This window comes from Ambystoma mexicanum, chromosome 5q (genome assembly GCF_040938575.1).
Source record: "Ambystoma mexicanum isolate Mex_15411 chromosome 5q, UKY_AmexF1_1, whole genome shotgun sequence".
NCBI classification, from domain to species: Eukaryota; Metazoa; Chordata; class Amphibia; order Caudata; family Ambystomatidae; genus Ambystoma; species Ambystoma mexicanum.
Window position 1 is genome coordinate 1274337669 of NC_090933.1, and position 23521 is coordinate 1274361189.

At 61.6% G+C, this 23521-nt stretch overlaps 25 non-coding genes across 25 annotated transcripts; all 25 read right to left on the reverse strand.

Annotated features, from left to right (window-relative positions):
* Positions 1-270: 270 nt before the first annotated feature.
* LOC138499569 (U1 spliceosomal RNA) lies at positions 271-434 on the reverse strand. The gene has a single exon (XR_011279553.1). It is a non-coding gene; the product is annotated as a U1 spliceosomal RNA (small nuclear RNA).
* Positions 435-1225: 791 nt separating this feature from the next.
* Positions 1226-1389, reverse strand: LOC138499570 (U1 spliceosomal RNA). The gene has a single exon (XR_011279554.1). It is a non-coding gene; the product is annotated as a U1 spliceosomal RNA (small nuclear RNA).
* An 801-nt stretch (positions 1390-2190) lies between these two features.
* Positions 2191-2354, reverse strand: LOC138498935 (U1 spliceosomal RNA). The gene has a single exon (XR_011279026.1). It is a non-coding gene; the product is annotated as a U1 spliceosomal RNA (small nuclear RNA).
* An 800-nt stretch (positions 2355-3154) lies between these two features.
* Positions 3155-3318, reverse strand: LOC138499571 (U1 spliceosomal RNA). Its single transcript, XR_011279555.1, has one exon. It is a non-coding gene; the product is annotated as a U1 spliceosomal RNA (small nuclear RNA).
* Positions 3319-4116: 798 nt separating this feature from the next.
* Positions 4117-4280, reverse strand: LOC138498747 (U1 spliceosomal RNA). Its single transcript, XR_011278856.1, has one exon. It is a non-coding gene; the product is annotated as a U1 spliceosomal RNA (small nuclear RNA).
* Positions 4281-5072: 792 nt separating this feature from the next.
* On the reverse strand, positions 5073-5236 carry LOC138498748 (U1 spliceosomal RNA). The gene has a single exon (XR_011278857.1). It is a non-coding gene; the product is annotated as a U1 spliceosomal RNA (small nuclear RNA).
* Positions 5237-6022: 786 nt separating this feature from the next.
* LOC138498749 (U1 spliceosomal RNA) lies at positions 6023-6186 on the reverse strand. Its single transcript, XR_011278858.1, has one exon. It is a non-coding gene; the product is annotated as a U1 spliceosomal RNA (small nuclear RNA).
* Positions 6187-6977: 791 nt separating this feature from the next.
* LOC138498750 (U1 spliceosomal RNA) lies at positions 6978-7141 on the reverse strand. The gene has a single exon (XR_011278859.1). It is a non-coding gene; the product is annotated as a U1 spliceosomal RNA (small nuclear RNA).
* An 801-nt stretch (positions 7142-7942) lies between these two features.
* LOC138498751 (U1 spliceosomal RNA) lies at positions 7943-8106 on the reverse strand. Its single transcript, XR_011278860.1, has one exon. It is a non-coding gene; the product is annotated as a U1 spliceosomal RNA (small nuclear RNA).
* A 793-nt stretch (positions 8107-8899) lies between these two features.
* Positions 8900-9063, reverse strand: LOC138498752 (U1 spliceosomal RNA). The gene has a single exon (XR_011278861.1). It is a non-coding gene; the product is annotated as a U1 spliceosomal RNA (small nuclear RNA).
* An 801-nt stretch (positions 9064-9864) lies between these two features.
* On the reverse strand, positions 9865-10028 carry LOC138498753 (U1 spliceosomal RNA). Its single transcript, XR_011278862.1, has one exon. It is a non-coding gene; the product is annotated as a U1 spliceosomal RNA (small nuclear RNA).
* A 798-nt stretch (positions 10029-10826) lies between these two features.
* Positions 10827-10990, reverse strand: LOC138498755 (U1 spliceosomal RNA). The gene has a single exon (XR_011278863.1). It is a non-coding gene; the product is annotated as a U1 spliceosomal RNA (small nuclear RNA).
* Positions 10991-11791: 801 nt separating this feature from the next.
* LOC138498756 (U1 spliceosomal RNA) lies at positions 11792-11955 on the reverse strand. Its single transcript, XR_011278864.1, has one exon. It is a non-coding gene; the product is annotated as a U1 spliceosomal RNA (small nuclear RNA).
* Positions 11956-12746: 791 nt separating this feature from the next.
* On the reverse strand, positions 12747-12910 carry LOC138498757 (U1 spliceosomal RNA). The gene has a single exon (XR_011278865.1). It is a non-coding gene; the product is annotated as a U1 spliceosomal RNA (small nuclear RNA).
* Positions 12911-13711: 801 nt separating this feature from the next.
* LOC138498758 (U1 spliceosomal RNA) lies at positions 13712-13875 on the reverse strand. Its single transcript, XR_011278866.1, has one exon. It is a non-coding gene; the product is annotated as a U1 spliceosomal RNA (small nuclear RNA).
* A 798-nt stretch (positions 13876-14673) lies between these two features.
* Positions 14674-14837, reverse strand: LOC138498759 (U1 spliceosomal RNA). The gene has a single exon (XR_011278867.1). It is a non-coding gene; the product is annotated as a U1 spliceosomal RNA (small nuclear RNA).
* An 801-nt stretch (positions 14838-15638) lies between these two features.
* LOC138498760 (U1 spliceosomal RNA) lies at positions 15639-15802 on the reverse strand. Its single transcript, XR_011278868.1, has one exon. It is a non-coding gene; the product is annotated as a U1 spliceosomal RNA (small nuclear RNA).
* A 798-nt stretch (positions 15803-16600) lies between these two features.
* LOC138498761 (U1 spliceosomal RNA) lies at positions 16601-16764 on the reverse strand. The gene has a single exon (XR_011278869.1). It is a non-coding gene; the product is annotated as a U1 spliceosomal RNA (small nuclear RNA).
* Positions 16765-17564: 800 nt separating this feature from the next.
* Positions 17565-17728, reverse strand: LOC138498762 (U1 spliceosomal RNA). Its single transcript, XR_011278870.1, has one exon. It is a non-coding gene; the product is annotated as a U1 spliceosomal RNA (small nuclear RNA).
* A 798-nt stretch (positions 17729-18526) lies between these two features.
* On the reverse strand, positions 18527-18690 carry LOC138498763 (U1 spliceosomal RNA). The gene has a single exon (XR_011278871.1). It is a non-coding gene; the product is annotated as a U1 spliceosomal RNA (small nuclear RNA).
* Positions 18691-19491: 801 nt separating this feature from the next.
* On the reverse strand, positions 19492-19655 carry LOC138498764 (U1 spliceosomal RNA). The gene has a single exon (XR_011278872.1). It is a non-coding gene; the product is annotated as a U1 spliceosomal RNA (small nuclear RNA).
* A 795-nt stretch (positions 19656-20450) lies between these two features.
* LOC138498766 (U1 spliceosomal RNA) lies at positions 20451-20614 on the reverse strand. The gene has a single exon (XR_011278873.1). It is a non-coding gene; the product is annotated as a U1 spliceosomal RNA (small nuclear RNA).
* An 801-nt stretch (positions 20615-21415) lies between these two features.
* LOC138498767 (U1 spliceosomal RNA) lies at positions 21416-21579 on the reverse strand. Its single transcript, XR_011278874.1, has one exon. It is a non-coding gene; the product is annotated as a U1 spliceosomal RNA (small nuclear RNA).
* A 798-nt stretch (positions 21580-22377) lies between these two features.
* Positions 22378-22541, reverse strand: LOC138498768 (U1 spliceosomal RNA). Its single transcript, XR_011278875.1, has one exon. It is a non-coding gene; the product is annotated as a U1 spliceosomal RNA (small nuclear RNA).
* An 801-nt stretch (positions 22542-23342) lies between these two features.
* On the reverse strand, positions 23343-23506 carry LOC138498769 (U1 spliceosomal RNA). Its single transcript, XR_011278876.1, has one exon. It is a non-coding gene; the product is annotated as a U1 spliceosomal RNA (small nuclear RNA).
* Positions 23507-23521: the final 15 nt, after the last annotated feature.

Sequence of the window (23521 nt, forward strand, 5' to 3'; positions counted from 1 at the left end):
GCCTGGCCGTGATAACAGAGCCCGGGCGGGGCGGGGCAGGGCGGCTTCAAGAACTACTGGGGCCCCTGATATCATGGGGCGCACAAGTCTGGGGTTAGGCGCCTGTGCACTTGACCCCTCCAGTGAATGCTGGCCCTCTGGACTGCAGCAACATTCAGAGGCTACCTACTCACACACGTGACTTAAGAAACTCTGCTGCAAGACCAGGGGCTCCGTGTGTAAACAAGCTGACTCTGCACACTAAACTTTTTCTTTCTTTGACCAATAAATCAGGGGATAGCGCGAACGCAGTCCCCCACTACCAGAAATAATGCAGTCGAGTATCCCGCATTTGGGGACATCGCAGGGGTCAGCAAATCCGATGTGCAATGGATGAGCCTCACCCTGGGAGATCTGCCTTGTTGATCACAGATGCTCCCCTGCCAGGTAAGTATGAGTTGCGAGCAAGAGGGCAGGGGTTGGGCCTGTTCTGGAATCCCCGCTAAGCGAGGGTGAGAAGGCAGGCCCTGACCCAGCCCCAGCCCTCCCGGAAGCCCCGAGCGCCTGCAGAGCTGCCTGTCCCACGTTCAGGGGGAAGCTCCGGCAGGCAGAGCTCAGCAGAAGAGGCACATTGCAGCACAGGTCCTTTCTCCCATCAGGCCCTGCTCCGCACGAGATTTGCATAAATTCCGGCCTGGCCGCCAGCCTGCAGGCCCAGTCGGATAGCGAGCAGGCCTGGTGCAGTGCGCCCACTGGCCTGTCGGCCCCCAGGGCCCATGGCCCTCCTGAGCCGACAGGCCACCCCGCTTAACAAGAGCGTCTTGGGTGGGGTGCTCCCCAGCAGGACACGGCAACGCCCGATCGTGCCCGATCGGTGCTCGGACGGGGCCGGCGGCAGCTGGTAGCCAGTGAACCCCCCCCCCCCCCCCCAATCCCCAATCCCCAGGAGCTGGATGGGACTTCTTAAGGTTGGAGGGCCTGGCCGTGATAACAGAGCCCGGGCGGGGCGGGGCAGGGCGGCTTCAAGAACTACTGGGGCCCCTGATATCATGGGGCGCACAAGTCTGGGGTTAGGCGCCTGTGCACTTGACCCCTCCAGTGAATGCTGGCCCTCTGGACTGCAGCAACATTCAGAGGCTACCTACTCACACACGTGACTTAAGAAACTCTGCTGCAAGACCAGGGGCTCCGTGTGTAAACAAGCTGACTCTGCACACTAAACTTTTTCTTTCTTTGACCAATAAATCAGGGGATAGCGCGAACGCAGTCCCCCACTACCAGAAATAATGCAGTCGAGTATCCCGCATTTGGGGACATCGCAGGGGTCAGCAAATCCGATGTGCAATGGATGAGCCTCACCCTGGGAGATCTGCCTTGTTGATCACAGATGCTCCCCTGCCAGGTAAGTATGAGTTGCGAGCAAGAGGGCAGGGGTTGGGCCTGTTCTGGAATCCCCGCTAAGCGAGGGTGAGAAGGCAGGCCCTGACCCAGCCCTAGCCCTCCCGGAAGCCCCGAGCGCCTGCAGAGCTGCCTGTCCCACGTTCAGGGGGAAGCTCCGGCAGGCAGAGCTCAGCAGAAGAGGCACATTGCAGCACAGGTCCTTTCTCCCATTAGGCCCTGCTCCGCACGAGATTTGCATAAATTCCGGCCTGGCCGCCAGCCTGCAGGCCCAGTCGGATAGCGAGCAGGCCTGGTGCAGTGCGCCCACTGGCCTGTCGGCCCCCAGGGCCCATGGCCCTCCTGAGCCGACAGGCCACCCCGCTTAACAAGAGCGTCTTGGGTGGGGTGCTCCCCAGCAGGACACGGCAACGCCGTGAAGGCAACGCCCGATCGTGCCCGATCGGTGCTCGGACGGGGCCGGCGGCAGCTGGTAGCCAGTGAACCCCCCCCCCCCCAATCCCCAATCCCCAGGAGCTGGATGGGACTTCTTAAGGTTGGAGGGCCTGGCCGTGATAACAGAGCCCGGGCGGGGCGGGGCAGGGCGGCTTCAAGAACTACTGGGGCCCCTGATATCATGGGGCGCACAAGTCTGGGGTTAGGCGCCTGTGCACTTGACCCCTCCAGTGAATGCTGGCCCTCTGGACTGCAGCAACATTCAGAGGCTACCTACTCACACACGTGACTTAAGAAACTCTGCTGCAAGACCAGGGGCTCCGTGTGTAAACAAGCTGACTCTGCACACTAAACTTTTTCTTTCTTTGACCAATAAATCAGGGGATAGCGCGAACGCAGTCCCCCACTACCAGAAATAATGCAGTAGAGTATCCCGCATTTGGGGACATCGCAGGGGTCAGCAAATCCGATGTGCAATGGATGAGCCTCACCCTGGGAGATCTGCCTTGTTGATCACAGATGCTCCCCTGCCAGGTAAGTATGAGTTGCGAGCAAGAGGGCAGGGGTTGGGCCTGTTCTGGAATCCCCGCTAAGCGAGGGTGAGAAGGCAGGCCCTGACCCAGCCCCAGCCCTCCCGGAAGCCCCGAGCGCCTGCAGAGCTGCCTGTCCCACGTTCAGGGGGAAGCTCCGGCAGGCAGAGCTCAGCAGAAGAGGCACATTGCAGCACAGGTCCTTTCTCCCATCAGGCCCTGCTCCGCACGAGATTTGCATAAATTCCGGCCTGGCCGCCAGCCTGCAGGCCCAGTCGGATAGCGAGCAGGCCTGGTGCAGTGCGCCCACTGGCCTGTCGGCCCCCAGGGCCCATGGCCCTCCTGAGCCGACAGGCCACCCCGCTTAACAAGAGCGTCTTGGGTGGGGTGCTCCCCAGCAGGACACGGCAACGCCGTGAAGGCAACGCCCGATCGTGCCCGATCGGTGCTCGGACGGGGCCGGCGGCAGCTGGTAGCCAGTGAACCCCCCCCCCCCAATCCCCAATCCCCAGGAGCTGGATGGGACTTCTTAAGGTTGGAGGGCCTGGCCGTGATAACAGAGCCCGGGCGGGGCGGGGCAGGGCGGCTTCAAGAACTACTGGGGCCCCTGATATCATGGGGCGCACAAGTCTGGGGTTAGGCGCCTGTGCACTTGACCCCTCCAGTGAATGCTGGCCCTCTGGACTGCAGCAACATTCAGAGGCTACCTACTCACACACGTGACTTAAGAAACTCTGCTGCAAGACCAGGGGCTCCGTGTGTAAACAAGCTGACTCTGCACACTAAACTTTTTCTTTCTTTGACCAATAAATCAGGGGATAGCGCGAACGCAGTCCCCCACTACCAGAAATAATGCAGTCGAGTATCCCGCATTTGGGGACATCGCAGGGGTCAGCAAATCCGATGTGCAATGGATGAGCCTCACCCTGGGAGATCTGCCTTGTTGATCACAGATGCTCCCCTGCCAGGTAAGTATGAGTTGCGAGCAAGAGGGCAGGGGTTGGGCCTGTTCTGGAATCCCCGCTAAGCGAGGGTGAGAAGGCAGGCCCTGACCCAGCCCCAGCCCTCCCGGAAGCCCCGAGCGCCTGCAGAGCTGCCTGTCCCACGTTCAGGGGGAAGCTCCGGCAGGCAGAGCTCAGCAGAAGAGGCACATTGCAGCACAGGTCCTTTCTCCCATCAGGCCCTGCTCCGCACGAGATTTGCATAAATTCCGGCCTGGCCGCCAGCCTGCAGGCCCAGTCGGATAGCGAGCAGGCCTGGTGCAGTGCGCCCACTGGCCTGTCGGCCCCCAGGGCCCATGGCCCTCCTGAGCCGACAGGCCACCCCGCTTAACAAGAGCGTCTTGGGTGGGGTGCTCCCCAGCAGGACACGGCAACGCCGTGAAGGCAACGCCCGATCGTGCCCGATCGGTGCTCGGACGGGGCCGGCGGCAGCTGGTAGCCAGTGAACCCCCCCCCCAATCCCCAATCCCCAGGAGCTGGATGGGACTTCTTAAGGTTGGAGGGCCTGGCCGTGATAACAGAGCCCGGGCGGGGCGGGGCAGGGCGGCTTCAAGAACTACTGGGGCCCCTGATATCATGGGGCGCACAAGTCTGGGGTTAGGCGCCTGTGCACTTGACCCCTCCAGTGAATGCTGGCCCTCTGGACTGCAGCAACATTCAGAGGCTACCTACTCACACACGTGACTTAAGAAACTCTGCTGCAAGACCAGGGGCTCCGTGTGTAAACAAGCTGACTCTGCACACTAAACTTTTTCTTTCTTTGACCAATAAATCAGGGGATAGCGCGAACGCAGTCCCCCACTACCAGAAATAATGCAGTCGAGTATCCCGCATTTGGGGACATCGCAGGGGTCAGCAAATCCGATGTGCAATGGATGAGCCTCACCCTGGGAGATCTGCCTTGTTGATCACAGATGCTCCCCTGCCAGGTAAGTATGAGTTGCGAGCAAGAGGGCAGGGGTTGGGCCTGTTCTGGAATCCCCGCTAAGCGAGGGTGAGAAGGCAGGCCCTGACCCAGCCCCAGCCCTCCCGGAAGCCCCGAGCGCCTGCAGAGCTGCCTGTCCCACGTTCAGGGGGAAGCTCCGGCAGGCAGAGCTCAGCAGAAGAGGCACATTGCAGCACAGGTCCTTTCTCCCATCAGGTCCTGCTCCGCCCGAGATTTGCATAAATTCCGGCCTGGCCGCCAGCCTGCAGGCCCAGTCGGATAGCGAGCAGGCCTGGTGCAGTGCGCCCACTGGCCTGTCGGCCCCCAGGGCCCATGGCCCTCCTGAGCCGACAGGCCACCCCGCTTAACAAGAGCGTCTTGGGTGGGGTGCTCCCCAGCAGGACACGGCAACGCCGTGAAGGCAACGCCCGATCGTGCCCGATCGGTGCTCGGACGGGGCCGGCGGCAGCTGGTAGCCAGTGAACCCCCCCCCCCAATCCCCAGGAGCTGGATGGGACTTCTTAAGGTTGGAGGGCCTGGCCGTGATAACAGAGCCCGGGCGGGGCGGGGCAGGGCGGCTTCAAGAACTACTGGGGCCCCTGATATCATGGGGCGCACAAGTCTGGGGTTAGGCGCCTGTGCACTTGACCCCTCCAGTGAATGCTGGCCCTCTGGACTGCAGCAACATTCAGAGGCTACCTACTCACACACGTGACTTAAGAAACTCTGCTGCAAGACCAGGGGCTCCGTGTGTAAACAAGCTGACTCTGCACACTAAACTTTTTCTTTCTTTGACCAATAAATCAGGGGATAGCGCGAACGCAGTCCCCCACTACCAGAAATAATGCAGTCGAGTATCCCGCATTTGGGGACATCGCAGGGGTCAGCAAATCCGATGTGCAATGGATGAGCCTCACCCTGGGAGATCTGCCTTGTTGATCACAGATGCTCCCCTGCCAGGTAAGTATGAGTTGCGAGCAAGAGGGCAGGGGTTGGGCCTGTTCTGGAATCCCCGCTAAGCGAGGGTGAGAAGGCAGGCCCTGACCCAGCCCCAGCCCTCCCGGAAGCCCCGAGCGCCTGCAGAGCTGCCTGTCCCACGTTCAGGGGGAAGCTCCGGCAGGCAGAGCTCAGCAGAAGAGGCACATTGCAGCACAGGTCCTTTCTCCCATCAGGCCCTGCTCCGCACGAGATTTGCATAAATTCCGGCCTGGCCGCCAGCCTGCAGGCCCAGTCGGATAGCGAGCAGGCCTGGTGCAGTGCGCCCACTGGCCTGTCGGCCCCCAGGGCCCATGGCCCTCCTGAGCCGACAGGCCACCCCGCTTAACAAGAGCGTCTTGGGTGGGGTGCTCCCCAGCAGGACACGGCAACGCCCGATCGTGCCCGATCGGTGCTCGGACGGGGCCGGCGGCAGCTGGTAGCCAGTGAACCCCCCCCCCCCAATCCCCAATCCCCAGGAGCTGGATGGGACTTCTTAAGGTTGGAGGGCCTGGCCGTGATAACAGAGCCCGGGCGGGGCGGGGCAGGGCGGCTTCAAGAACTACTGGGGCCCCTGATATCATGGGGCGCACAAGTCTGGGGTTAGGCGCCTGTGCACTTGACCCCTCCAGTGAATGCTGGCCCTCTGGACTGCAGCAACATTCAGAGGCTACCTACTCACACACGTGACTTAAGAAACTCTGCTGCAAGACCAGGGGCTCCGTGTGTAAACAAGCTGACTCTGCACACTAAACTTTTTCTTTCTTTGACCAATAAATCAGGGGATAGCGCGAACGCAGTCCCCCACTACCAGAAATAATGCAGTCGAGTATCCCGCATTTGGGGACATCGCAGGGGTCAGCAAATCCGATGTGCAATGGATGAGCCTCACCCTGGGAGATCTGCCTTGTTGATCACAGATGCTCCCCTGCCAGGTAAGTATGAGTTGCGAGCAAGAGGGCAGGGGTTGGGCCTGTTCTGGAATCCCCGCTAAGCGAGGGTGAGAAGGCAGGCCCTGACCCAGCCCCAGCCCTCCCGGAAGCCCCGAGCGCCTGCAGAGCTGCCTGTCCCACGTTCAGGGGGAAGCTCCGGCAGGCAGAGCTCAGCAGAAGAGGCACATTGCAGCACAGGTCCTTTCTCCCATCAGGCCCTGCTCCGCACGAGATTTGCATAAATTCCGGCCTGGCCGCCAGCCTGCAGGCCCAGTCGGATAGCGAGCAGGCCTGGTGCAGTGCGCCCACTGGCCTGTCGGCCCCCAGGGCCCATGGCCCTCCTGAGCCGACAGGCCACCCCGCTTAACAAGAGCGTCTTGGGTGGGGTGCTCCCCAGCAGGACACGGCAACGCCCGATCGTGCCCGATCGGTGCTCGGACGGGGCCGGCGGCAGCTGGTAGCCAGTGAACCCCCCCCCCCCCCCCCAATCCCCAATCCCCAGGAGCTGGATGGGACTTCTTAAGGTTGGAGGGCCTGGCCGTGATAACAGAGCCCGGGCGGGGCGGGGCAGGGCGGCTTCAAGAACTACTGGGGCCCCTGATATCATGGGGCGCACAAGTCTGGGGTTAGGCGCCTGTGCACTTGACCCCTCCAGTGAATGCTGGCCCTCTGGACTGCAGCAACATTCAGAGGCTACCTACTCACACACGTGACTTAAGAAACTCTGCTGCAAGACCAGGGGCTCCGTGTGTAAACAAGCTGACTCTGCACACTAAACTTTTTCTTTCTTTGACCAATAAATCAGGGGATAGCGCGAACGCAGTCCCCCACTACCAGAAATAATGCAGTCGAGTATCCCGCATTTGGGGACATCGCAGGGGTCAGCAAATCCGATGTGCAATGGATGAGCCTCACCCTGGGAGATCTGCCTTGTTGATCACAGATGCTCCCCTGCCAGGTAAGTATGAGTTGCGAGCAAGAGGGCAGGGGTTGGGCCTGTTCTGGAATCCCCGCTAAGCGAGGGTGAGAAGGCAGGCCCTGACCCAGCCCTAGCCCTCCCGGAAGCCCCGAGCGCCTGCAGAGCTGCCTGTCCCACGTTCAGGGGGAAGCTCCGGCAGGCAGAGCTCAGCAGAAGAGGCACATTGCAGCACAGGTCCTTTCTCCCATTAGGCCCTGCTCCGCACGAGATTTGCATAAATTCCGGCCTGGCCGCCAGCCTGCAGGCCCAGTCGGATAGCGAGCAGGCCTGGTGCAGTGCGCCCACTGGCCTGTCGGCCCCCAGGGCCCATGGCCCTCCTGAGCCGACAGGCCACCCCGCTTAACAAGAGCGTCTTGGGTGGGGTGCTCCCCAGCAGGACACGGCAACGCCGTGAAGGCAACGCCCGATCGTGCCCGATCGGTGCTCGGACGGGGCCGGCGGCAGCTGGTAGCCAGTGAACCCCCCCCCCCCCAATCCCCAATCCCCAGGAGCTGGATGGGACTTCTTAAGGTTGGAGGGCCTGGCCGTGATAACAGAGCCCGGGCGGGGCGGGGCAGGGCGGCTTCAAGAACTACTGGGGCCCCTGATATCATGGGGCGCACAAGTCTGGGGTTAGGCGCCTGTGCACTTGACCCCTCCAGTGAATGCTGGCCCTCTGGACTGCAGCAACATTCAGAGGCTACCTACTCACACACGTGACTTAAGAAACTCTGCTGCAAGACCAGGGGCTCCGTGTGTAAACAAGCTGACTCTGCACACTAAACTTTTTCTTTCTTTGACCAATAAATCAGGGGATAGCGCGAACGCAGTCCCCCACTACCAGAAATAATGCAGTCGAGTATCCCGCATTTGGGGACATCGCAGGGGTCAGCAAATCCGATGTGCAATGGATGAGCCTCACCCTGGGAGATCTGCCTTGTTGATCACAGATGCTCCCCTGCCAGGTAAGTATGAGTTGCGAGCAAGAGGGCAGGGGTTGGGCCTGTTCTGGAATCCCCGCTAAGCGAGGGTGAGAAGGCAGGCCCTGACCCAGCCCCAGCCCTCCCGGAAGCCCCGAGCGCCTGCAGAGCTGCCTGTCCCACGTTCAGGGGGAAGCTCCGGCAGGCAGAGCTCAGCAGAAGAGGCACATTGCAGCACAGGTCCTTTCTCCCATCAGGCCCTGCTCGCACGAGATTTGCATAAATTCCGGCCTGGCCGCCAGCCTGCAGGCCCAGTCGGATAGCGAGCAGGCCTGGTGCAGTGCGCCCACTGGCCTGTCGGCCCCCAGGGCCCATGGCCCTCCTGAGCCGACAGGCCACCCCGCTTAACAAGAGCGTCTTGGGTGGGGTGCTCCCCAGCAGGACACGGCAACGCCCGATCGTGCCCGATCGGTGCTCGGACGGGGCCGGCGGCAGCTGGTAGCCAGTGAACCCCCCCCCCCCCCCCCCCCAATCCCCAATCCCCAGGAGCTGGATGGGACTTCTTAAGGTTGGAGGGCCTGGCCGTGATAACAGAGCCCGGGCGGGGCGGGGCAGGGCGGCTTCAAGAACTACTGGGGCCCCTGATATCATGGGGCGCACAAGTCTGGGGTTAGGCGCCTGTGCACTTGACCCCTCCAGTGAATGCTGGCCCTCTGGACTGCAGCAACATTCAGAGGCTACCTACTCACACACGTGACTTAAGAAACTCTGCTGCAAGACCAGGGGCTCCGTGTGTAAACAAGCTGACTCTGCACACTAAACTTTTTCTTTCTTTGACCAATAAATCAGGGGATAGCGCGAACGCAGTCCCCCACTACCAGAAATAATGCAGTCGAGTATCCCGCATTTGGGGACATCGCAGGGGTCAGCAAATCCGATGTGCAATGGATGAGCCTCACCCTGGGAGATCTGCCTTGTTGATCACAGATGCTCCCCTGCCAGGTAAGTATGAGTTGCGAGCAAGAGGGCAGGGGTTGGGCCTGTTCTGGAATCCCCGCTAAGCGAGGGTGAGAAGGCAGGCCCTGACCCAGCCCTAGCCCTCCCGGAAGCCCCGAGCGCCTGCAGAGCTGCCTGTCCCACGTTCAGGGGGAAGCTCCGGCAGGCAGAGCTCAGCAGAAGAGGCACATTGCAGCACAGGTCCTTTCTCCCATCAGGCCCTGCTCCGCACGAGATTTGCATAAATTCCGGCCTGGCCGCCAGCCTGCAGGCCCAGTCGGATAGCGAGCAGGCCTGGTGCAGTGCGCCCACTGGCCTGTCGGCCCCCAGGGCCCATGGCCCTCCTGAGCCGACAGGCCACCCCGCTTAACAAGAGCGTCTTGGGTGGGGTGCTCCCCAGCAGGACACGGCAACGCCGTGAAGGCAACGCCCGATCGTGCCCGATCGGTGCTCGGACGGGGCCGGCGGCAGCTGGTAGCCAGTGAACCCCCCCCCCCCCAATCCCCAATCCCCAGGAGCTGGATGGGACTTCTTAAGGTTGGAGGGCCTGGCCGTGATAACAGAGCCCGGGCGGGGCGGGGCAGGGCGGCTTCAAGAACTACTGGGGCCCCTGATATCATGGGGCGCACAAGTCTGGGGTTAGGCGCCTGTGCACTTGACCCCTCCAGTGAATGCTGGCCCTCTGGACTGCAGCAACATTCAGAGGCTACCTACTCACACACGTGACTTAAGAAACTCTGCTGCAAGACCAGGGGCTCCGTGTGTAAACAAGCTGACTCTGCACACTAAACTTTTTCTTTCTTTGACCAATAAATCAGGGGATAGCGCGAACGCAGTCCCCCACTACCAGAAATAATGCAGTCGAGTATCCCGCATTTGGGGACATCGCAGGGGTCAGCAAATCCGATGTGCAATGGATGAGCCTCACCCTGGGAGATCTGCCTTGTTGATCACAGATGCTCCCCTGCCAGGTAAGTATGAGTTGCGAGCAAGAGGGCAGGGGTTGGGCCTGTTCTGGAATCCCCGCTAAGCGAGGGTGAGAAGGCAGGCCCTGACCCAGCCCCAGCCCTCCCGGAAGCCCCGAGCGCCTGCAGAGCTGCCTGTCCCACGTTCAGGGGGAAGCTCCGGCAGGCAGAGCTCAGCAGAAGAGGCACATTGCAGCACAGGTCCTTTCTCCCATCAGGCCCTGCTCCGCACGAGATTTGCATAAATTCCGGCCTGGCCGCCAGCCTGCAGGCCCAGTCGGATAGCGAGCAGGCCTGGTGCAGTGCGCCCACTGGCCTGTCGGCCCCCAGGGCCCATGGCCCTCCTGAGCCGACAGGCCACCCCGCTTAACAAGAGCGTCTTGGGTGGGGTGCTCCCCAGCAGGACACGGCAACGCCGTGAAGGCAACGCCCGATCGTGCCCGATCGGTGCTCGGACGGGGCCGGCGGCAGCTGGTAGCCAGTGAACCCCCCCCCCAATCCCCAATCCCCAGGAGCTGGATGGGACTTCTTAAGGTTGGAGGGCCTGGCCGTGATAACAGAGCCCGGGCGGGGCGGGGCAGGGCGGCTTCAAGAACTACTGGGGCCCCTGATATCATGGGGCGCACAAGTCTGGGGTTAGGCGCCTGTGCACTTGACCCCTCCAGTGAATGCTGGCCCTCTGGACTGCAGCAACATTCAGAGGCTACCTACTCACACACGTGACTTAAGAAACTCTGCTGCAAGACCAGGGGCTCCGTGTGTAAACAAGCTGACTCTGCACACTAAACTTTTTCTTTCTTTGACCAATAAATCAGGGGATAGCGCGAACGCAGTCCCCCACTACCAGAAATAATGCAGTCGAGTATCCCGCATTTGGGGACATCGCAGGGGTCAGCAAATCCGATGTGCAATGGATGAGCCTCACCCTGGGAGATCTGCCTTGTTGATCACAGATGCTCCCCTGCCAGGTAAGTATGAGTTGCGAGCAAGAGGGCAGGGGTTGGGCCTGTTCTGGAATCCCCGCTAAGCGAGGGTGAGAAGGCAGGCCCTGACCCAGCCCCAGCCCTCCCGGAAGCCCCGAGCGCCTGCAGAGCTGCCTGTCCCACGTTCAGGGGGAAGCTCCGGCAGGCAGAGCTCAGCAGAAGAGGCACATTGCAGCACAGGTCCTTTCTCCCATCAGGTCCTGCTCCGCCCGAGATTTGCATAAATTCCGGCCTGGCCGCCAGCCTGCAGGCCCAGTCGGATAGCGAGCAGGCCTGGTGCAGTGCGCCCACTGGCCTGTCGGCCCCCAGGGCCCATGGCCCTCCTGAGCCGACAGGCCACCCCGCTTAACAAGAGCGTCTTGGGTGGGGTGCTCCCCAGCAGGACACGGCAACGCCGTGAAGGCAACGCCCGATCGTGCCCGATCGGTGCTCGGACGGGGCCGGCGGCAGCTGGTAGCCAGTGAACCCCCCCCCCCCCAATCCCCAATCCCCAGGAGCTGGATGGGACTTCTTAAGGTTGGAGGGCCTGGCCGTGATAACAGAGCCCGGGCGGGGCGGGGCAGGGCGGCTTCAAGAACTACTGGGGCCCCTGATATCATGGGGCGCACAAGTCTGGGGTTAGGCGCCTGTGCACTTGACCCCTCCAGTGAATGCTGGCCCTCTGGACTGCAGCAACATTCAGAGGCTACCTACTCACACACGTGACTTAAGAAACTCTGCTGCAAGACCAGGGGCTCCGTGTGTAAACAAGCTGACTCTGCACACTAAACTTTTTCTTTCTTTGACCAATAAATCAGGGGATAGCGCGAACGCAGTCCCCCACTACCAGAAATAATGCAGTCGAGTATCCCGCATTTGGGGACATCGCAGGGGTCAGCAAATCCGATGTGCAATGGATGAGCCTCACCCTGGGAGATCTGCCTTGTTGATCACAGATGCTCCCCTGCCAGGTAAGTATGAGTTGCGAGCAAGAGGGCAGGGGTTGGGCCTGTTCTGGAATCCCCGCTAAGCGAGGGTGAGAAGGCAGGCCCTGACCCAGCCCCAGCCCTCCCGGAAGCCCCGAGCGCCTGCAGAGCTGCCTGTCCCACGTTCAGGGGGAAGCTCCGGCAGGCAGAGCTCAGCAGAAGAGGCACATTGCAGCACAGGTCCTTTCTCCCATCAGGTCCTGCTCCGCCCGAGATTTGCATAAATTCCGGCCTGGCCGCCAGCCTGCAGGCCCAGTCGGATAGCGAGCAGGCCTGGTGCAGTGCGCCCACTGGCCTGTCGGCCCCCAGGGCCCATGGCCCTCCTGAGCCGACAGGCCACCCCGCTTAACAAGAGCGTCTTGGGTGGGGTGCTCCCCAGCAGGACACGGCAACGCCCGATCGTGCCCGATCGGTGCTCGGACGGGGCCGGCGGCAGCTGGTAGCCAGTGAACCCCCCCCCCCCCCCCCAATCCCCAATCCCCAGGAGCTGGATGGGACTTCTTAAGGTTGGAGGGCCTGGCCGTGATAACAGAGCCCGGGCGGGGCGGGGCAGGGCGGCTTCAAGAACTACTGGGGCCCCTGATATCATGGGGCGCACAAGTCTGGGGTTAGGCGCCTGTGCACTTGACCCCTCCAGTGAATGCTGGCCCTCTGGACTGCAGCAACATTCAGAGGCTACCTACTCACACACGTGACTTAAGAAACTCTGCTGCAAGACCAGGGGCTCCGTGTGTAAACAAGCTGACTCTGCACACTAAACTTTTTCTTTCTTTGACCAATAAATCAGGGGATAGCGCGAACGCAGTCCCCCACTACCAGAAATAATGCAGTCGAGTATCCCGCATTTGGGGACATCGCAGGGGTCAGCAAATCCGATGTGCAATGGATGAGCCTCACCCTGGGAGATCTGCCTTGTTGATCACAGATGCTCCCCTGCCAGGTAAGTATGAGTTGCGAGCAAGAGGGCAGGGGTTGGGCCTGTTCTGGAATCCCCGCTAAGCGAGGGTGAGAAGGCAGGCCCTGACCCAGCCCTAGCCCTCCCGGAAGCCCCGAGCGCCTGCAGAGCTGCCTGTCCCACGTTCAGGGGGAAGCTCCGGCAGGCAGAGCTCAGCAGAAGAGGCACATTGCAGCACAGGTCCTTTCTCCCATCAGGCCCTGCTCCGCACGAGATTTGCATAAATTCCGGCCTGGCCGCCAGCCTGCAGGCCCAGTCGGATAGCGAGCAGGCCTGGTGCAGTGCGCCCACTGGCCTGTCGGCCCCCAGGGCCCATGGCCCTCCTGAGCCGACAGGCCACCCCGCTTAACAAGAGCGTCTTGGGTGGGGTGCTCCCCAGCAGGACACGGCAACGCCGTGAAGGCAACGCCCGATCGTGCCCGATCGGTGCTCGGACGGGGCCGGCGGCAGCTGGTAGCCAGTGAACCCCCCCCCCCCCAATCCCCAATCCCCAGGAGCTGGATGGGACTTCTTAAGGTTGGAGGGCCTGGCCGTGATAACAGAGCCCGGGCGGGGCGGGGCAGGGCGGCTTCAAGAACTACTGGGGCCCCTGATATCATGGGGCGCACAAGTCTGGGGTTAGGCGCCTGTGCACTTGACCCCTCCAGTGAATGCTGGCCCTCTGGACTGCAGCAACATTCAGAGGCTACCTACTCACACACGTGACTTAAGAAACTCTGCTGCAAGACCAGGGGCTCCGTGTGTAAACAAGCTGACTCTGCACACTAAACTTTTTCTTTCTTTGACCAATAAATCAGGGGATAGCGCGAACGCAGTCCCCCACTACCAGAAATAATGCAGTCGAGTATCCCGCATTTGGGGACATCGCAGGGGTCAGCAAATCCGATGTGCAATGGATGAGCCTCACCCTGGGAGATCTGCCTTGTTGATCACAGATGCTCCCCTGCCAGGTAAGTATGAGTTGCGAGCAAGAGGGCAGGGGTTGGGCCTGTTCTGGAATCCCCGCTAAGCGAGGGTGAGAAGGCAGGCCCTGACCCAGCCCCAGCCCTCCCGGAAGCCCCGAGCGCCTGCAGAGCTGCCTGTCCCACGTTCAGGGGGAAGCTCCGGCAGGCAGAGCTCAGCAGAAGAGGCACATTGCAGCACAGGTCCTTTCTCCCATCAGGCCCTGCTCCGCACGAGATTTGCATAAATTCCGGCCTGGCCGCCAGCCTGCAGGCCCAGTCGGATAGCGAGCAGGCCTGGTGCAGTGCGCCCACTGGCCTGTCGGCCCCCAGGGCCCATGGCCCTCCTGAGCCGACAGGCCACCCCGCTTAACAAGAGCGTCTTGGGTGGGGTGCTCCCCAGCAGGACACGGCAACGCCGTGAAGGCAACGCCCGATCGTGCCCGATCGGTGCTCGGACGGGGCCGGCGGCAGCTGGTAGCCAGTGAACCCCCCCCCCAATCCCCAATCCCCAGGAGCTGGATGGGACTTCTTAAGGTTGGAGGGCCTGGCCGTGATAACAGAGCCCGGGCGGGGCGGGGCAGGGCGGCTTCAAGAACTACTGGGGCCCCTGATATCATGGGGCGCACAAGTCTGGGGTTAGGCGCCTGTGCACTTGACCCCTCCAGTGAATGCTGGCCCTCTGGACTGCAGCAACATTCAGAGGCTACCTACTCACACACGTGACTTAAGAAACTCTGCTGCAAGACCAGGGGCTCCGTGTGTAAACAAGCTGACTCTGCACACTAAACTTTTTCTTTCTTTGACCAATAAATCAGGGGATAGCGCGAACGCAGTCCCCCACTACCAGAAATAATGCAGTCGAGTATCCCGCATTTGGGGACATCGCAGGGGTCAGCAAATCCGATGTGCAATGGATGAGCCTCACCCTGGGAGATCTGCCTTGTTGATCACAGATGCTCCCCTGCCAGGTAAGTATGAGTTGCGAGCAAGAGGGCAGGGGTTGGGCCTGTTCTGGAATCCCCGCTAAGCGAGGGTGAGAAGGCAGGCCCTGACCCAGCCCCAGCCCTCCCGGAAGCCCCGAGCGCCTGCAGAGCTGCCTGTCCCACGTTCAGGGGGAAGCTCCGGCAGGCAGAGCTCAGCAGAAGAGGCACATTGCAGCACAGGTCCTTTCTCCCATCAGGTCCTGCTCCGCCCGAGATTTGCATAAATTCCGGCCTGGCCGCCAGCCTGCAGGCCCAGTCGGATAGCGAGCAGGCCTGGTGCAGTGCGCCCACTGGCCTGTCGGCCCCCAGGGCCCATGGCCCTCCTGAGCCGACAGGCCACCCCGCTTAACAAGAGCGTCTTGGGTGGGGTGCTCCCCAGCAGGACACGGCAACGCCGTGAAGGCAACGCCCGATCGTGCCCGATCGGTGCTCGGACGGGGCCGGCGGCAGCTGGTAGCCAGTGAACCCCCCCCCCCCCAATCCCCAATCCCCAGGAGCTGGATGGGACTTCTTAAGGTTGGAGGGCCTGGCCGTGATAACAGAGCCCGGGCGGGGCGGGGCAGGGCGGCTTCAAGAACTACTGGGGCCCCTGATATCATGGGGCGCACAAGTCTGGGGTTAGGCGCCTGTGCACTTGACCCCTCCAGTGAATGCTGGCCCTCTGGACTGCAGCAACATTCAGAGGCTACCTACTCACACACGTGACTTAAGAAACTCTGCTGCAAGACCAGGGGCTCCGTGTGTAAACAAGCTGACTCTGCACACTAAACTTTTTCTTTCTTTGACCAATAAATCAGGGGATAGCGCGAACGCAGTCCCCCACTACCAGAAATAATGCAGTCGAGTATCCCGCATTTGGGGACATCGCAGGGGTCAGCAAATCCGATGTGCAATGGATGAGCCTCACCCTGGGAGATCTGCCTTGTTGATCACAGATGCTCCCCTGCCAGGTAAGTATGAGTTGCGAGCAAGAGGGCAGGGGTTGGGCCTGTTCTGGAATCCCCGCTAAGCGAGGGTGAGAAGGCAGGCCCTGACCCAGCCCCAGCCCTCCCGGAAGCCCCGAGCGCCTGCAGAGCTGCCTGTCCCACGTTCAGGGGGAAGCTCCGGCAGGCAGAGCTCAGCAGAAGAGGCACATTGCAGCACAGGTCCTTTCTCCCATCAGGCCCTGCTCCGCACGAGATTTGCATAAATTCCGGCCTGGCCGCCAGCCTGCAGGCCCAGTCGGATAGCGAGCAGGCCTGGTGCAGTGCGCCCACTGGCCTGTCGGCCCCCAGGGCCCATGGCCCTCCTGAGCCGACAGGCCACCCCGCTTAACAAGAGCGTCTTGGGTGGGGTGCTCCCCAGCAGGACACGGCAACGCCGTGAAGGCAACGCCCGATCGTGCCCGATCGGTGCTCGGACGGGGCCGGCGGCAGCTGGTAGCCAGTGAACCCCCCCCCCAATCCCCAATCCCCAGGAGCTGGATGGGACTTCTTAAGGTTGGAGGGCCTGGCCGTGATAACAGAGCCCGGGCGGGGCGGGGCAGGGCGGCTTCAAGAACTACTGGGGCCCCTGATATCATGGGGCGCACAAGTCTGGGGTTAGGCGCCTGTGCACTTGACCCCTCCAGTGAATGCTGGCCCTCTGGACTGCAGCAACATTCAGAGGCTACCTACTCACACACGTGACTTAAGAAACTCTGCTGCAAGACCAGGGGCTCCGTGTGTAAACAAGCTGACTCTGCACACTAAACTTTTTCTTTCTTTGACCAATAAATCAGGGGATAGCGCGAACGCAGTCCCCCACTACCAGAAATAATGCAGTCGAGTATCCCGCATTTGGGGACATCGCAGGGGTCAGCAAATCCGATGTGCAATGGATGAGCCTCACCCTGGGAGATCTGCCTTGTTGATCACAGATGCTCCCCTGCCAGGTAAGTATGAGTTGCGAGCAAGAGGGCAGGGGTTGGGCCTGTTCTGGAATCCCCGCTAAGCGAGGGTGAGAAGGCAGGCCCTGACCCAGCCCCAGCCCTCCCGGAAGCCCCGAGCGCCTGCAGAGCTGCCTGTCCCACGTTCAGGGGGAAGCTCCGGCAGGCAGAGCTCAGCAGAAGAGGCACATTGCAGCACAGGTCCTTTCTCCCATCAGGTCCTGCTCCGCCCGAGATTTGCATAAATTCCGGCCTGGCCGCCAGCCTGCAGGCCCAGTCGGATAGCGAGCAGGCCTGGTGCAGTGCGCCCACTGGCCTGTCGGCCCCCAGGGCCCATGGCCCTCCTGAGCCGACAGGCCACCCCGCTTAACAAGAGCGTCTTGGGTGGGGTGCTCCCCAGCAGGACACGGCAACGCCGTGAAGGCAACGCCCGATCGTGCCCGATCGGTGCTCGGACGGGGCCGGCGGCAGCTGGTAGCCAGTGAACCCCCCCCCCCCAATCCCCAATCCCCAGGAGCTGGATGGGACTTCTTAAGGTTGGAGGGCCTGGCCGTGATAACAGAGCCCGGGCGGGGCGGGGCAGGGCGGCTTCAAGAACTACTGGGGCCCCTGATATCATGGGGCGCACAAGTCTGGGGTTAGGCGCCTGTGCACTTGACCCCTCCAGTGAATGCTGGCCCTCTGGACTGCAGCAACATTCAGAGGCTACCTACTCACACACGTGACTTAAGAAACTCTGCTGCAAGACCAGGGGCTCCGTGTGTAAACAAGCTGACTCTGCACACTAAACTTTTTCTTTCTTTGACCAATAAATCAGGGGATAGCGCGAACGCAGTCCCCCACTACCAGAAATAATGCAGTCGAGTATCCCGCATTTGGGGACATCGCAGGGGTCAGCAAATCCGATGTGCAATGGATGAGCCTCACCCTGGGAGATCTGCCTTGTTGATCACAGATGCTCCCCTGCCAGGTAAGTATGAGTTGCGAGCAAGAGGGCAGGGGTTGGGCCTGTTCTGGAATCCCCGCTAAGCGAGGGTGAGAAGGCAGGCCCTGACCCAGCCCCAGCCCTCCCGGAAGCCCCGAGCGCCTGCAGAGCTGCCTGTCCCACGTTCAGGGGGAAGCTCCGGCAGGCAGAGCTCAGCAGAAGAGGCACATTGCAGCACAGGTCCTTTCTCCCATCAGGCCCTGCTCCGCACGAGATTTGCATAAATTCCGGCCTGGCCGCCAGCCTGCAGGCCCAGTCGGATAGCGAGCAGGCCTGGTGCAGTGCGCCCACTGGCCTGTCGGCCCCCAGGGCCCATGGCCCTCCTGAGCCGACAGGCCACCCCGCTTAACAAGAGCGTCTTGGGTGGGGTGCTCCCCAGCAGGACACGGCAACGCCGTGAAGGCAACGCCCGATCGTGCCCGATCGGTGCTCGGACGGGGCCGGCGGCAGCTGGTAGCCAGTGAACCCCCCCCCCAATCCCCAATCCCCAGGAGCTGGATGGGACTTCTTAAGGTTGGAGGGCCTGGCCGTGATAACAGAGCCCGGGCGGGGCGGGGCAGGGCGGCTTCAAGAACTACTGGGGCCCCTGATATCATGGGGCGCACAAGTCTGGGGTTAGGCGCCTGTGCACTTGACCCCTCCAGTGAATGCTGGCCCTCTGGACTGCAGCAACATTCAGAGGCTACCTACTCACACACGTGACTTAAGAAACTCTGCTGCAAGACCAGGGGCTCCGTGTGTAAACAAGCTGACTCTGCACACTAAACTTTTTCTTTCTTTGACCAATAAATCAGGGGATAGCGCGAACGCAGTCCCCCACTACCAGAAATAATGCAGTCGAGTATCCCGCATTTGGGGACATCGCAGGGGTCAGCAAATCCGATGTGCAATGGATGAGCCTCACCCTGGGAGATCTGCCTTGTTGATCACAGATGCTCCCCTGCCAGGTAAGTATGAGTTGCGAGCAAGAGGGCAGGGGTTGGGCCTGTTCTGGAATCCCCGCTAAGCGAGGGTGAGAAGGCAGGCCCTGACCCAGCCCCAGCCCTCCCGGAAGCCCCGAGCGCCTGCAGAGCTGCCTGTCCCACGTTCAGGGGGAAGCTCCGGCAGGCAGAGCTCAGCAGAAGAGGCACATTGCAGCACAGGTCCTTTCTCCCATCAGGTCCTGCTCCGCCCGAGATTTGCATAAATTCCGGCCTGGCCGCCAGCCTGCAGGCCCAGTCGGATAGCGAGCAGGCCTGGTGCAGTGCGCCCACTGGCCTGTCGGCCCCCAGGGCCCATGGCCCTCCTGAGCCGACAGGCCACCCCGCTTAACAAGAGCGTCTTGGGTGGGGTGCTCCCCAGCAGGACACGGCAACGCCGTGAAGGCAACGCCCGATCGTGCCCGATCGGTGCTCGGACGGGGCCGGCGGCAGCTGGTAGCCAGTGAACCCCCCCCCCCCCAATCCCCAATCCCCAGGAGCTGGATGGGACTTCTTAAGGTTGGAGGGCCTGGCCGTGATAACAGAGCCCGGGCGGGGCGGGGCAGGGCGGCTTCAAGAACTACTGGGGCCCCTGATATCATGGGGCGCACAAGTCTGGGGTTAGGCGCCTGTGCACTTGACCCCTCCAGTGAATGCTGGCCCTCTGGACTGCAGCAACATTCAGAGGCTACCTACTCACACACGTGACTTAAGAAACTCTGCTGCAAGACCAGGGGCTCCGTGTGTAAACAAGCTGACTCTGCACACTAAACTTTTTCTTTCTTTGACCAATAAATCAGGGGATAGCGCGAACGCAGTCCCCCACTACCAGAAATAATGCAGTCGAGTATCCCGCATTTGGGGACATCGCAGGGGTCAGCAAATCCGATGTGCAATGGATGAGCCTCACCCTGGGAGATCTGCCTTGTTGATCACAGATGCTCCCCTGCCAGGTAAGTATGAGTTGCGAGCAAGAGGGCAGGGGTTGGGCCTGTTCTGGAATCCCCGCTAAGCGAGGGTGAGAAGGCAGGCCCTGACCCAGCCCCAGCCCTCCCGGAAGCCCCGAGCGCCTGCAGAGCTGCCTGTCCCACGTTCAGGGGGAAGCTCCGGCAGGCAGAGCTCAGCAGAAGAGGCACATTGCAGCACAGGTCCTTTCTCCCATCAGGCCCTGCTCCGCACGAGATTTGCATAAATTCCGGCCTGGCCGCCAGCCTGCAGGCCCAGTCGGATAGCGAGCAGGCCTGGTGCAGTGCGCCCACTGGCCTGTCGGCCCCCAGGGCCCATGGCCCTCCTGAGCCGACAGGCCACCCCGCTTAACAAGAGCGTCTTGGGTGGGGTGCTCCCCAGCAGGACACGGCAACGCCCGATCGTGCCCGATCGGTGCTCGGACGGGGCCGGCGGCAGCTGGTAGCCAGTGAACCCCCCCCCCCCCCCCCCCCCAATCCCCAATCCCCAGGAGCTGGATGGGACTTCTTAAGGTTGGAGGGCCTGGCCGTGATAACAGAGCCCGGGCGGGGCGGGGCAGGGCGGCTTCAAGAACTACTGGGGCCCCTGATATCATGGGGCGCACAAGTCTGGGGTTAGGCGCCTGTGCACTTGACCCCTCCAGTGAATGCTGGCCCTCTGGACTGCAGCAACATTCAGAGGCTACCTACTCACACACGTGACTTAAGAAACTCTGCTGCAAGACCAGGGGCTCCGTGTGTAAACAAGCTGACTCTGCACACTAAACTTTTTCTTTCTTTGACCAATAAATCAGGGGATAGCGCGAACGCAGTCCCCCACTACCAGAAATAATGCAGTCGAGTATCCCGCATTTGGGGACATCGCAGGGGTCAGCAAATCCGATGTGCAATGGATGAGCCTCACCCTGGGAGATCTGCCTTGTTGATCACAGATGCTCCCCTGCCAGGTAAGTATGAGTTGCGAGCAAGAGGGCAGGGGTTGGGCCTGTTCTGGAATCCCCGCTAAGCGAGGGTGAGAAGGCAGGCCCTGACCCAGCCCTAGCCCTCCCGGAAGCCCCGAGCGCCTGCAGAGCTGCCTGTCCCACGTTCAGGGGGAAGCTCCGGCAGGCAGAGCTCAGCAGAAGAGGCACATTGCAGCACAGGTCCTTTCTCCCATCAGGCCCTGCTCCGCACGAGATTTGCATAAATTCCGGCCTGGCCGCCAGCCTGCAGGCCCAGTCGGATAGCGAGCAGGCCTGGTGCAGTGCGCCCACTGGCCTGTCGGCCCCCAGGGCCCATGGCCCTCCTGAGCCGACAGGCCACCCCGCTTAACAAGAGCGTCTTGGGTGGGGTGCTCCCCAGCAGGACACGGCAACGCCGTGAAGGCAACGCCCGATCGTGCCCGATCGGTGCTCGGACGGGGCCGGCGGCAGCTGGTAGCCAGTGAACCCCCCCCCCCCCAATCCCCAATCCCCAGGAGCTGGATGGGACTTCTTAAGGTTGGAGGGCCTGGCCGTGATAACAGAGCCCGGGCGGGGCGGGGCAGGGCGGCTTCAAGAACTACTGGGGCCCCTGATATCATGGGGCGCACAAGTCTGGGGTTAGGCGCCTGTGCACTTGACCCCTCCAGTGAATGCTGGCCCTCTGGACTGCAGCAACATTCAGAGGCTACCTACTCACACACGTGACTTAAGAAACTCTGCTGCAAGACCAGGGGCTCCGTGTGTAAACAAGCTGACTCTGCACACTAAACTTTTTCTTTCTTTGACCAATAAATCAGGGGATAGCGCGAACGCAGTCCCCCACTACCAGAAATAATGCAGTCGAGTATCCCGCATTTGGGGACATCGCAGGGGTCAGCAAATCCGATGTGCAATGGATGAGCCTCACCCTGGGAGATCTGCCTTGTTGATCACAGATGCTCCCCTGCCAGGTAAGTATGAGTTGCGAGCAAGAGGGCAGGGGTTGGGCCTGTTCTGGAATCCCCGCTAAGCGAGGGTGAGAAGGCAGGCCCTGACCCAGCCCCAGCCCTCCCGGAAGCCCCGAGCGCCTGCAGAGCTGCCTGTCCCACGTTCAGGGGGAAGCTCCGGCAGGCAGAGCTCAGCAGAAGAGGCACATTGCAGCACAGGTCCTTTCTCCCATCAGGCCCTGCTCCGCACGAGATTTGCATAAATTCCGGCCTGGCCGCCAGCCTGCAGGCCCAGTCGGATAGCGAGCAGGCCTGGTGCAGTGCGCCCACTGGCCTGTCGGCCCCCAGGGCCCATGGCCCTCCTGAGCCGACAGGCCACCCCGCTTAACAAGAGCGTCTTGGGTGGGGTGCTCCCCAGCAGGACACGGCAACGCCGTGAAGGCAACGCCCGATCGTGCCCGATCGGTGCTCGGACGGGGCCGGCGGCAGCTGGTAGCCAGTGAACCCCCCCCCCAATCCCCAATCCCCAGGAGCTGGATGGGACTTCTTAAGGTTGGAGGGCCTGGCCGTGATAACAGAGCCCGGGCGGGGCGGGGCAGGGCGGCTTCAAGAACTACTGGGGCCCCTGATATCATGGGGCGCACAAGTCTGGGGTTAGGCGCCTGTGCACTTGACCCCTCCAGTGAATGCTGGCCCTCTGGACTGCAGCAACATTCAGAGGCTACCTACTCACACACGTGACTTAAGAAACTCTGCTGCAAGACCAGGGGCTCCGTGTGTAAACAAGCTGACTCTGCACACTAAACTTTTTCTTTCTTTGACCAATAAATCAGGGGATAGCGCGAACGCAGTCCCCCACTACCAGAAATAATGCAGTCGAGTATCCCGCATTTGGGGACATCGCAGGGGTCAGCAAATCCGATGTGCAATGGATGAGCCTCACCCTGGGAGATCTGCCTTGTTGATCACAGATGCTCCCCTGCCAGGTAAGTATGAGTTGCGAGCAAGAGGGCAGGGGTTGGGCCTGTTCTGGAATCCCCGCTAAGCGAGGGTGAGAAGGCAGGCCCTGACCCAGCCCCAGCCCTCCCGGAAGCCCCGAGCGCCTGCAGAGCTGCCTGTCCCACGTTCAGGGGGAAGCTCCGGCAGGCAGAGCTCAGCAGAAGAGGCACATTGCAGCACAGGTCCTTTCTCCCATCAGGTCCTGCTCCGCCCGAGATTTGCATAAATTCCGGCCTGGCCGCCAGCCTGCAGGCCCAGTCGGATAGCGAGCAGGCCTGGTGCAGTGCGCCCACTGGCCTGTCGGCCCCCAGGGCCCATGGCCCTCCTGAGCCGACAGGCCACCCCGCTTAACAAGAGCGTCTTGGGTGGGGTGCTCCCCAGCAGGACACGGCAACGCCGTGAAGGCAACGCCCGATCGTGCCCGATCGGTGCTCGGACGGGGCCGGCGGCAGCTGGTAGCCAGTGAACCCCCCCCCCCCCAATCCCCAATCCCCAGGAGCTGGATGGGACTTCTTAAGGTTGGAGGGCCTGGCCGTGATAACAGAGCCCGGGCGGGGCGGGGCAGGGCGGCTTCAAGAACTACTGGGGCCCCTGATATCATGGGGCGCACAAGTCTGGGGTTAGGCGCCTGTGCACTTGACCCCTCCAGTGAATGCTGGCCCTCTGGACTGCAGCAACATTCAGAGGCTACCTACTCACACACGTGACTTAAGAAACTCTGCTGCAAGACCAGGGGCTCCGTGTGTAAACAAGCTGACTCTGCACACTAAACTTTTTCTTTCTTTGACCAATAAATCAGGGGATAGCGCGAACGCAGTCCCCCACTACCAGAAATAATGCAGTCGAGTATCCCGCATTTGGGGACATCGCAGGGGTCAGCAAATCCGATGTGCAATGGATGAGCCTCACCCTGGGAGATCTGCCTTGTTGATCACAGATGCTCCCCTGCCAGGTAAGTATGAGTTGCGAGCAAGA